Here is an 11,343-nt window from a genome sequence, read left to right on the forward strand (position 1 = left end):
AACAGAAAGAGTTTAAAGCCTCTGAGGAAAGCTATAGTACACCTAGCTAAGATAATTAGCATTGGAGCAGAGGTTCAGAGATGTCCTACAAGGTTTTCAAGACCCCACTGGACAAAGCAATCTTGTCTAAATCCAGTGCTGACCCTGCTCGATGCAGGAGGTTGGGCTACAGACCTCTCAAGTCCCCTTCCAACCGGAATGATTCTGCAATTCTACGATTAAATAACAACATTTGTAGTTATTTAATCATGATGTAGTTACTTAATCAGCATTTAGTCATCCCCTCGTCATCTTTACACACACCTAATGAACACTCTGAACCTTGTGAACAGCTTATGCTTGCTGGACTGACTGTGAAATGAAGAGAAATATACCCACATTTACTAGGGTGATGATGGCCTCTGTTGGCTGTTTTTTTGGAAGGTGCCCACAGATATTTTAAGACCTGCTTTAAGAAATTTTGAGTGTCTGCCCACTGCAGAGCCAGACTGGAAGGTTATTTCAAGCTGAGCACTTGAAGGTGGAATCACCTATGCCTGCCACCTTGGAAAACTTAAGCTAGGGAGTTAAAGCAAGATGCCCAAGCCTATAGCATGAATTATTTATGGTGTGCAATTTTTTGCTGGATTTCAAGCCCATCTCTCTGTGGATCTGTCACCTGAAGGAGCGGTGCAGGCTGTATTCCTCTACCATGCACTCTGTGAACAGGAGGGGACATGCTGGCTTACGGCTCACACTCACCTCTGGGTCTGAGAGTATCTCAGCAAACTTCTGGTAAGTGAAGGTCCCTGTCTGCAGGATCAAGTCTCCTTCCTGGTCTGAGCTCTGACCACAGAAGATCAGTAGTTTGTGGGCTGATGAATCACACACCAGTGAGCGGACCTGATAGCATGAGACAGAGTGTTGCAGTCAGAAACTTACCTGTATTCCTTACCAGCACCCAGAAACCCAATCACACAGACAGGCGATACTTACGCATTATCCACAAACAGCCAAAACAGAAGTTTTCTACATACAAGAGAGTAGGTTATTGAAGAGGAAAGACACTGCTCCTGCCTGCCCGACACAGCTCCATGTCACATCATAATTCACATTGAGAAAGCAGGCCAATGCTAAGAGAAAATATTTGGCATTACACTGCCACGTAAGAGGTCGGCACATTTAGACTCGCATCAAACTAGAATGCTCAAGGTTCAGAAGTCCTCCACCTTGCTCGCTAGGAAACTCTACAAGCTCCTGAGAAATCCTTAAAGTTGGGCAATTCTAAGGCACTAACTCTTCCAAGAAGCAGCTCATTCCCAAAGGGCTGGCACACAAGAAATCATACACTCTCATGTATTTTTTTCTCTAGCAGTAAATCCTGCCACAGAATACTGTTTACTGCAAATATCTTCTTGGCAAGACTAGAACACCTGGCCACTTCACCACACTTTGCAGCGGACTGGCAGCACGTTCAAACTCTCCAGAAGGTGCAAAGTGTGATGATCATGACCTCTATGTCAAGCAAGGGCAGGAGAGCTGATGTGGAGAAAACCTGCTGGCATCTGGTCCTTACCTCAGACACGATGCTGTCCACATTGGGATTTACCAGGATCACCGTCTCCAGGGTATCACTCCGGTGATGAAGGGTTCTCTGGCCTGGGGAGAGGCAAGGGATTAGACAGGTGGGAGAAGCTGATGAGACACTATCTGCCTACTGCTATTTTAGCCTCAAAAATTCCACTTCAGCATGGGTTTGATTGCAAGACTTCAAATCACATTCTAGACCCGATTTAATACCTGGGTCTCATAGAACAAAACAAACTCTTTTCAGTAACAAGGAAAAAAATCCTCATTCTGGATCAGCACAATTTGCAACTCATCTCCAACGTGTCCTGAAGTCCACAGTGCCAGGCATATCAAGCTGCCCGCTTGTGCCAGACAGCTGTGCCCCTTAAACACTGGCATGGACCAATTATCCCCTTATCCCCTCCAGACAGAAGTATCTTGCCTCATTGCAGCTACCATGGAGAGGTATCTCTGGATGTTGTCCAAGCCTTAGTCACCACAGGGCTTTGTGAGCCCGCTGGTACGTGCCAACTCACCCTTCATTAGAGTGGTGCAGCACTAATAACGAACCTCTCATAATTCTTAGTAAGTTTTTTCTCTTATGAAGTGTTCTTCTTTAATCCAGATGTACACTCCTAAAGGTAAACTGCTGCTATGGGAACCATCTAGATGATAAGAATGCTTGTTCTCCTGTCTCCCTCCTGTGAGAGTCACAAACAGGAACCCAGACAGGACTTTGCTCTCTATATATACTTAGGCAAAAAAAGAAGAGCCAAAGAAGAGCAAGCAAGAGCCTGGTAGTGCAAAAAAGCAGTTTGTGTGCTCACCTTGGAAAAGGCATTACATGGATATTTGGCAAAATATTGACAGGAGCCTGGGCCCTATTAATTTATTAGAAAGAACAGTGGTGAGTGCCTGCCATCCTGAAAGGCAGGGCTAGGGCCATCGTTGTGTACTCATGTCCAACAGCTCTGGGAAGCGGGACAATGTACAGGACATTCCTGCAGCATTTCCCTTGACTTTGCAGGAAGCACATAATATTTTGGATTCTGGTCTTTGCAAATACCTACCTCTGGACATTACATCCACTCTACAAGCCAGGCACTTAGAACTTAACTGTTGGAATGTATAATTTATAGGGTTTAAATCTTTAACCCCTCATATAGACTGGAGGGCCATAGATCTTCACTGAAAATGGACATCTATTTCTATTTCTATTTTTCGTCTTCCAGACAACTGCTGCTCTCTGACAATGTCATTCTTTCCACCCTCTATTCCATAGCCTCCCATCAGCAATCTTTCTAGGCAGATGTCAGTCCTTCTAAAATAGCTTGATCAAACTGGTATTTCAAAGAAAGACACAAAAACAAAGAAGTCAGAGAACGGCCAATACTCAGTATAGTTTTAATCAAACCCAGTTTACTGGGATGTTTTACTCTGGCTGCCAGCAATTAAGTATAAACCAGACAGATATGCCCAGAAGGCAACTTTCAGCCCAAAATGAGAGCAGCTCTAAGCTCTCAGCACAATTATTTATACTCTGCATCTCTGCTTTCTGAACTTGTGCTCTTTCAGTTTGCCTAATCATGGTCCCTCCAGACTAAAACAAAACTATCACTGTGCAAAGGAAATGCTTGCACTGAGTTCAGTGGCATTTCTGCCATTTGATGTGGGATGTGGTGTGTGGATGGGAGAGGCTGGGAACCAAGCCCCTGCACAAAGAAGGAATGCTGCAGGTGAGCCCATGGGGAGTGGTGTGGGAGGTGGCAGGTGATGGAGATGAGGAGGGCCCAGAGGCGTGGTGGAGCATGCACTGCAGCCAAAAGTAGTGAAAACCCTCTCATCCTCAAGGTAATGGTAATTGTAAAGGCGTTGCTGATACCTCGGCGTTGCTTAGATCCCAGCAGTGAGCACAAGGAGTACCTTGTTTCCTCACTGACTGCATCGTGCAGTTTTCACACAGCTCACCCCACACCAGGACCTCCACTCACATGCTGCTCAGAGCACCCAAAACAGAAGCGATCTGCTCCCATTTTTCAACAGTAGGTCTGGGACAAAGTGAAACCTATGCCATTCCCCAGGCTTCGAATTCTGCCGCCTTGCTGCCTATACATCCCAGACAGACTTTTTTGGTGGTCGTTAACCCACGTCACTTGGAGAACATAGCTTGGTGTACAGAGCCAACACCAGCAGTCTCTTCCTTGTGCTATGTGAAAGGAGGGCTCTCGGGCACTGTGTAGTCACTGGTGCCCAGCATGTGGGCATCCTTCCAGGCACCTGCCAAGGTGCTGCAGAGGCAATGCCAGCCTGGGGGCTGCAGGCTGAGCAGTGCTTGGTGGACAATGTCCAGGGGCCTGTCTGCAGGACTAACAGGCATGAAAATACTGCTGCCCTTTGCCATTTCTGTGGTTCGAGCTCGAGCAGCTGAGCTGTCACTGCTGAGACTGGTAAACAAAGCGTGGCTGGTTAGCATTCTGCTCGCATCCTCTTACCCCCCGGGGGGGCTGTCCCCTTCATACTTGAAAGAAAGAGAAGGGTACAAGCTGTGGGGCCAGCAGCTGCTGGCAGATGGAAGGTAGGAATGGTGAAGTACTGAGTCTTGTGAAGAGCCATGATGATCATTAAGGGACTGGAGCATTTTCATAGGAGGCGACGCTGAGCATGCTAAGACTGTTTAGGCTGGAAAAGAGAAGGCTTGGGGTGGGGGAGGGATCCTATCAATATGTATAAATACTTGATGGGAGGGAATGAAAGAGGAAGTCAGACTCTCTTCTCAGTAGAGCCCAGTGACAGGACGAGAGGCACAAATTAAGACACGTGCAATTCTATCTGAACATAAGAAAACACTTTTTTTACTGTGAGGGTGATCAAACACTGGAATAGGTTGTACAAAGAGGTTGTGGAGTATCCATCCTCAGAGATACTCAAAACCCAACCGAACACACTCCTGGGAAACCTGCTCTAGCTGACCCTTCTTGTGCAGGTGGGATGGGACCAGACGATCTCAAGAGGTCCCTTCCAACCTATGATCCAGTGATTCTGTGACTCTGTGAAGCAGCGCAGCCCTCCAGAGCTTTGCTCCTGACCCGCTGTTGGGCAGATTCCCTTTCTTCAGTTGCAGCATATGGTTCTCAGAAGGACACAGGAGCACAGCCATACGGACAGGCCATTTCCAGAAACACTGAATCACTGCACATACACGCACGCCAAACCCCAAACTGTTCTTCAACTTAATTCAGAGATAAAGCACAACAGGACAAAAACTCCAGACTGAACTGTGAGTGAGACAGCAACACGGTAACTTAACCCAGTCTGTGAACTCACCAAGGCGAGTGCCCCAGCCCCTGCTCACACCGGGGCTGCCAGAAGCTGCCTCCGCCAGCTCAGTGACAGTAGCATCCCTGTATGTGACAGAGCAAACACTGGGCTGTGCCCAGCTGAGGGAATACCCATCATCCCAAAGTCTCTTTGAATCCAAGTGCTCATCAGTCTGAGGAGCCCTTTGCTGGCTCCTTCCTCCATACAGGCCTGCAGCAGCAGCTGCACAAAGGATTTAAACACAGAGACTGGGGCATCCTTCTCCTTACTAACAAAAATTACATGCAACAGAAATGAATGGTGGTGCGACTGACATTGCAGACATAGTGATTGAAAGCACACTGTTCAGGTCATTGCCAGATATTTCTCCTTACTAGAGCCCTACCACAGTGAAATGCATGCCTGGAAATACCATTGCAAATGGCAAAATCCCTTAATCACATTTACCAGTATGAGGAATGTCCTTCTCAGGCTCCTGAAGACTGCTGTCCCCAACTTGCCTGGAACAAACATCTGAACATAGCTCTCTGACCACAGATCTCCAGGTGCATTCTGAACACAGATCCCTGACGCTGCTCAGCCCTCTCAAACTATGCTCACAAGCTGCTACATTAAATGACATCTCCTCTCCTGCAGTAACTGTGGGAGTAAACTTCATTAACGTTGAATTTCTCATTTTGTACAAGTCTTCACTTTGTGCGTTCAGGCACATTCTGCTTACTACAGTCATCACAATGCCTGTGCGCTTCCAGAGAACGTTTCTATCCATCATGTCCCCACCAAGGCAGAAAGCCCGCAGTCTTTACCATCTGTTCCTGAAGAGGAGAGTTTCTCTAGTCCCTCATAACCACTGTCCCCTATCCCTGAAACTCTTCTAGTCTGCTATGGGCATTAGGATGAGTAAGAGCAGAATTATACAAGACGAGAAGGAACACAGAAGATTCAGACGGTGACATTGTATTTTCTGTATTATTCCCCATCCTATTGTTTTATGCACCATAACATAACCTGACACTAGCTTTGCACCAAATAAAGATCTTCAGTTAGGGATACACAGTGACAAGCAAATTTCACCCTGCCATGACACTATTAATTGAGCCCTTATAAGGAGTCTGGAAGGTTTAATTTTTCTAGTGTGCTTGATTTTGTGGTTTTTGACAATGAATTTAATGGGACATCGTGATGACTGTTCAATTTAGTTGCAGAAGTTCCTCACAGTCTTTTCTAGATATAAGTAACTGAGTCATCTACAAATTTAGCCACCTCCATGTTCATTCCAACCCCCTTCCTCATCATGACTGTATTGATCAGCTTTATATTTAGTAGGCAGCCATGAAGCCCTTGTATTTTACCTCTGGATGCTACACAAACTTGACCATGTATTTGTTCTAATTTGTTTTCTATCTCTTAGGCAATTTTTGACTCATGGCATTAGTTGCCTTTTACCCACACGAAGTGCTTGCTGCATAACCTATGTAAAGATTTAATACATAAATGCACCTCATTCGTGACCTCCCTGAAATTTCAGAAAACAGACAGGGGCATTCTCCTTCTCCACATAGATCACATTACTTACCATTGTGCAGAAGTAATATCACCTTCACCCTGAAGGACCACAGAGGACCCACATAAAGCTCTCTTTCTGCAGGGCAGCCACCTCTTGGACAGCAGTCAGCAGGAACTGACCATGGAGGCATTACACAAAAATGACCTTGAGGTGATGAACAACAGATTCTCTAGGCAGTACTAGAGGAACTTCCATGGCTAATACTAAGGGGACATTTCAGGATGTGCAGGCTGCACTCATAGATCATTAGTGGGGAGGAAGGAAAAGTATGATTCTTTTTTTTTTTTAAGAGTATGTATAGCTTATGTACTAGAAAAGCTGAGGGGTGACCTCACTGCAGTCTACAGCTTCCTCAAGCAGGGCAGCGGAGGGAGAGGTGCTGATCTCCTCTCTCTGGTGATCAGCGATAGGACATGAGGAAATGGAATGAAGCTGCATCAGGGGAGGTTCGGATTGGACATTAGGAAAAGGTTCTTCACTGAGAGGGTGGTCGGTCACTGGAACAGGCTCCCCAGGGAAGTGGTCATGGCAGCAAGCCTGTCAGAGTTCAAGGAGTGTCTGGATGATGCTTTTAGTCATATGGATTAATTTTAGCTAGTCCGGCGAGGAGCAGGGAGTTGGACACAATGATCCTTATGGGTCTCTTCCAACTTGAGATATTCTATGATTACGTGGCCCATTGAGCATAGAATTAATTTGGTTATGGTGAAGGATAGCAAGTGATGAGCAAAGCCACACAGATTTTGGAGTTGGTGTGAATTAACCATCCAGGGCTGTCTACATGTGCAATGAGATAGAGGGCGAGAGAACGAAGGACCAGACACTGTGGTTTTAGTGATTAGCAGTCAAGCAGAGAGGACTATGTGGGGACATCAGTCTAGGCTAAAACAAAGGACAGTGCTCCAGGGTAACTGTGTGACAAACAGGGTGCCCAAGAAAGAGATGATCCTAGAAGCAGACAGATGGCCATGGAGGCAGAAAAGGAGGTCATGCTGCCAATACAGATCCTTGTGTGCAATGTGTTTTGCCACTTTAATTGAAAGCACCTAAAAAGCCCTTTAGCTGAATAATAAATTCTGGGCTGGTCTGAAGGGCTGGCAAGGATAGCTGCAAGAGCTGCTACCTGTCACTTGCTTTAATCTTTCAGACCATCAGACCTCAGAGGTCTTATTATTCTGTTGATCAGAACTGGAAGAACCATGGTTACAACACACCGTGCTGAAATCAGAGACCAATTGTCAGGGCAGTGGGACCTACGTTCTCATCTTTGTGAAATATGATCACCTAGGCCACAGCACTAAAGAGTCATCTTTTGAGGGAGAGACTGTGCTGAAGTCAGTCATGATGCTCTGACTGGTACACCAAATTGTAATGAACATATGGGCCACAAAGATGATTAAAGGACTGGCACATCTCTGATGAGAGGAGCACTGAGAGGTGGGACTGTGTTGCCTGGAAAACAGAAAGCTCAGGGGAGGGATCTCACCAATGTTTGTATGTATCTGATGGCAGGTGCAAAGTCTGGGCTGCAGAGCTCTCAGGACCTTGCCATACAGAGGATGGAGACTGTTCACCTGACCACACAGAAACCAATCCTCTCCCCATCCAGGGCGCATTCTTTATTCCTCATTATCTCTGTTGTCCTTCCTACACCCTTTGCCTCCTTTGTCCCTAAGATTATTTGGGCTTACCAGGCCAGGTTCTACCTGTAAAGCAAACACCAATAGTACATTGATAAAAAATACCGAAGCTTCACAGTCTAGACATGTTATCAAGGCACACAAGCCACAGTGATTAAAAACTGACTCTTCCTAACTTTCTGATCTCTTACCTGATATTATGAACATATCTCTTCAGGGTGGCACTTCTGAAAAGACTCTTCTTACAAGAAGATCCTAGATATCGCTATGGTTCAGTACCGTTTGCTACACTTCAGCAAATTGCTGAGCCTTGTATTACATGGTCTTCCTAATGCTCTATTGAAAAAAGTTCACCTCTGAAGATAGTCAAACAGTGCATGAGGGTTCTCAGAGGGCATATATTTGCACAATTAACATGAGCTAGAGCAAGCTGAAAGACTGCCATTTCCTTCATTCTGAAATGACATCATAACGCTGAGATAGTAACTGACTTTCTCATTCTGAGGCTGTGAAGTCTCCAACTGCAGCTTCTTCAGTGCCAATGGGAGAAAAAGGATCCAGCTCCAAATGGTGTCCATTCAGAGAAAATGAAACAACACATTCATTCACAAACACTCCAGGACCGTACCAAGTACGGCAAGCTACAGCTCCTTGGGAGAGTATAAAGACCAGAGGAAAGGGAGGAAAGGTCCTGCACAGAATGCCTCTTATCCCGTCTGTGCAAATACACCTTCCTATCTCCTACTGCAATATGGACCCATCCCTCTGCAAGACCAAGGAAGCCCTGTGCTGTTTAGCAGTGAGGGAGAGGAGTGAATGTACTCTTGCTGGAAGCAGTGCCCTATAGCCAGCACCTGAAGGGCACACAGCTGCTGAAGCTCCTTCCTCCAGCATGCAAACTGAACAGCATACAGCTGGTAGGACCAGCTCTGGCTGGTGGAGATTTGGAAGCTCTGCCAGCTAGTCAGATGGGCTTAGGAATTAAAAAATAAACACCAAGATTGCTTTGGCAGCCAGTGCACAAGCCAGCAACTGCGAATTCACCATTCAGCTCCTCCTTACCTACAGACTTGTGCATCTCGGAAACATCTCTTACCTTCTCTGTACCTGAGCATCCTTGCTGTACTGCAGACCTAACAGCCCTGATCTCTTACAATGGGTCAGGGGCATGTATCAACCCTTGAGATATGCTTAGGCGATTTCATAGCTGTGGGCAGAAGTGAAGTGTGGGCAATCTGTGGGCAACGACAGCACCAGCAGTATGAACTGGAATGTGCTACAGAACGGCACGAGGAAAGTTTGCACACAGCCTTCCTGCTGTCTGTGCGCTCAAACCCTTCAAGGGGAGAGTCCTCAATAAATTTAAAAAGAAACCCCTCCACAGAGGGGTGGACTGAAGAGATTCTGAACAGTGAGTGGGCATCTGTGACGGGTTCTAGAAAGGAAAGATTCTGAGCAAATTAAACTTTAAAGAAAACTGTGATTTCCTTCTCATGGCAGAGGGAGGCAGCTCCTTAGGCACAGCACCTCTACAGAGCCCAGCCCCGTGCAAGCATCAGTAGCGGCCACTGCCACAAACCAGCACGGACAGCAAACAGCTATGTCTCGCTCTAGCTTGGCCTTTAGCGGATAAATGGGAGTCTAGAATGTGCTAGCATCAACTTCTGTCCTGGCTCAGGGAAGCAGGCTGTCTCCACTTCTGGGAGCTTAGCCATGCAGGAGACAGCCACCCTCGCAGCCTGAGTTACAGCCCACCTCCGCCCTAGGTCGCCCAGACACCAGGACAGCAGCTTGGCCAGGTCCTCGGACTCGAGAGAGAGAGGATGACCCACAGTCTCAACTAGTTTCCAAAGGCTGTAAATTAGATTCCAAAGCTGATGTAGTGCTTATGTGGCTGCAATAGTAAATTGTTTTACTAACGAACTGTCCTTAAAAAAACATTTATTTTTATTTCAAAGCAAAATATTAAGGCCTTTAGATTACAACAGAACATCTTTGTTAGAGTGAAATAACCGCTAAAATTTTTGATAAAAGCAATTCAAGATTTTTTTCTTAAACTTGCAGTGATCTATCAGTTATTTTTACTTCTCTTTCTTTTCCTTAAGAACTTTGAGAAAATTCTTTCCAGGATACCCTATTTATTTACAGAATCCCAGGCTCCCAGTTCTTATTTTTTTTCAGACAGCAATGGCTGTATTGGGTTCAGCGTATGTTTTAACTGAGAAGATATGATAACATCACTGCACTTTCCCAGTTTAAATCTCTTTGTTCTTTCTTGCCATGACCACTTTGCTCTCTGGGCTCCTGGGGTTATTTTTTCATTCTTCTTGACTGTTTCAAACACCTTCCAGTTTGTTACCATCCATGCCTACGATCAGCACGCCGTTTACATCCCAATCCTGGTCTGCCTTAAAGGAGTATGAAGGAAACTGGAAGAGGGTATTTCAGAGCAGCTCCGCCGGGATGCGGGAGGCTCGGCTGCTGGCTGCCTCAGCTCTCGTGGCCCTGAGCCGAGGCTCCCGCAGGGCAACCAGCCCGTGGTGGGGACTCCACAGGCACCAACGGGCTGAGCAGCTGCAGACGCAACCACCGAGAAACAAAAACCGGGCCCCAACACCACACCATCACTTCTGCACTCCTAAGACAAGAGATTCTCACCTGCAGCTCCTCCCTTCCAGTCTGGGTGGAAAGCTGGAGGCCCATATCGCGATGACAGAGAACCCAAAAGAAGATGGCAAAGCGGCCTGCTCATTGGCACATTCTCTCAGGAGATGGGTGAACCTCTGACTCCCTCCCTGCCAGAGACAGAGCGGGATTGCTCTCAACCCCTCCCGCTGAAGCTTGCCTCTTTTGTGTACAGTTGAAACACCCACTAGCACAGAGATGTGAACAGGATCTTCACACATCTGCATCCCCAACACCAGACTGAGTGAGTGTCTTTGCTTCCTCCCCCAACAACTCTAAGGAATAATTAGTTAATTATGCAAGCCACAGCTATCTCAGCTGGGGGCACAAAGAATGCCCTTGGACTGGCAGCCCCCTGCGACTAGGGAATCCTCTTTGCTTTGGTGCAGTCCTAAATCTGTGTGTTGGTTCCAGCTCAGGATTTCAAACAAGATCTCTAACACCCCAGTGGATGCACTTGGATGCGTTTCCCAGAACGACGGGATGTTTCACACTCTATCGCTCCTTGTCTTTTAACGGTAGCGTTGCGACAGATGAGATGAGACTTTCGGGCAAGATAAGTGGAGAAACACCAGATGAGGACTA

The sequence above is a fragment of the Gavia stellata genome, chromosome 13, assembly GCF_030936135.1.
Source record: "Gavia stellata isolate bGavSte3 chromosome 13, bGavSte3.hap2, whole genome shotgun sequence".
NCBI lineage: Eukaryota > Metazoa > Chordata > Aves > Gaviiformes > Gaviidae > Gavia > Gavia stellata.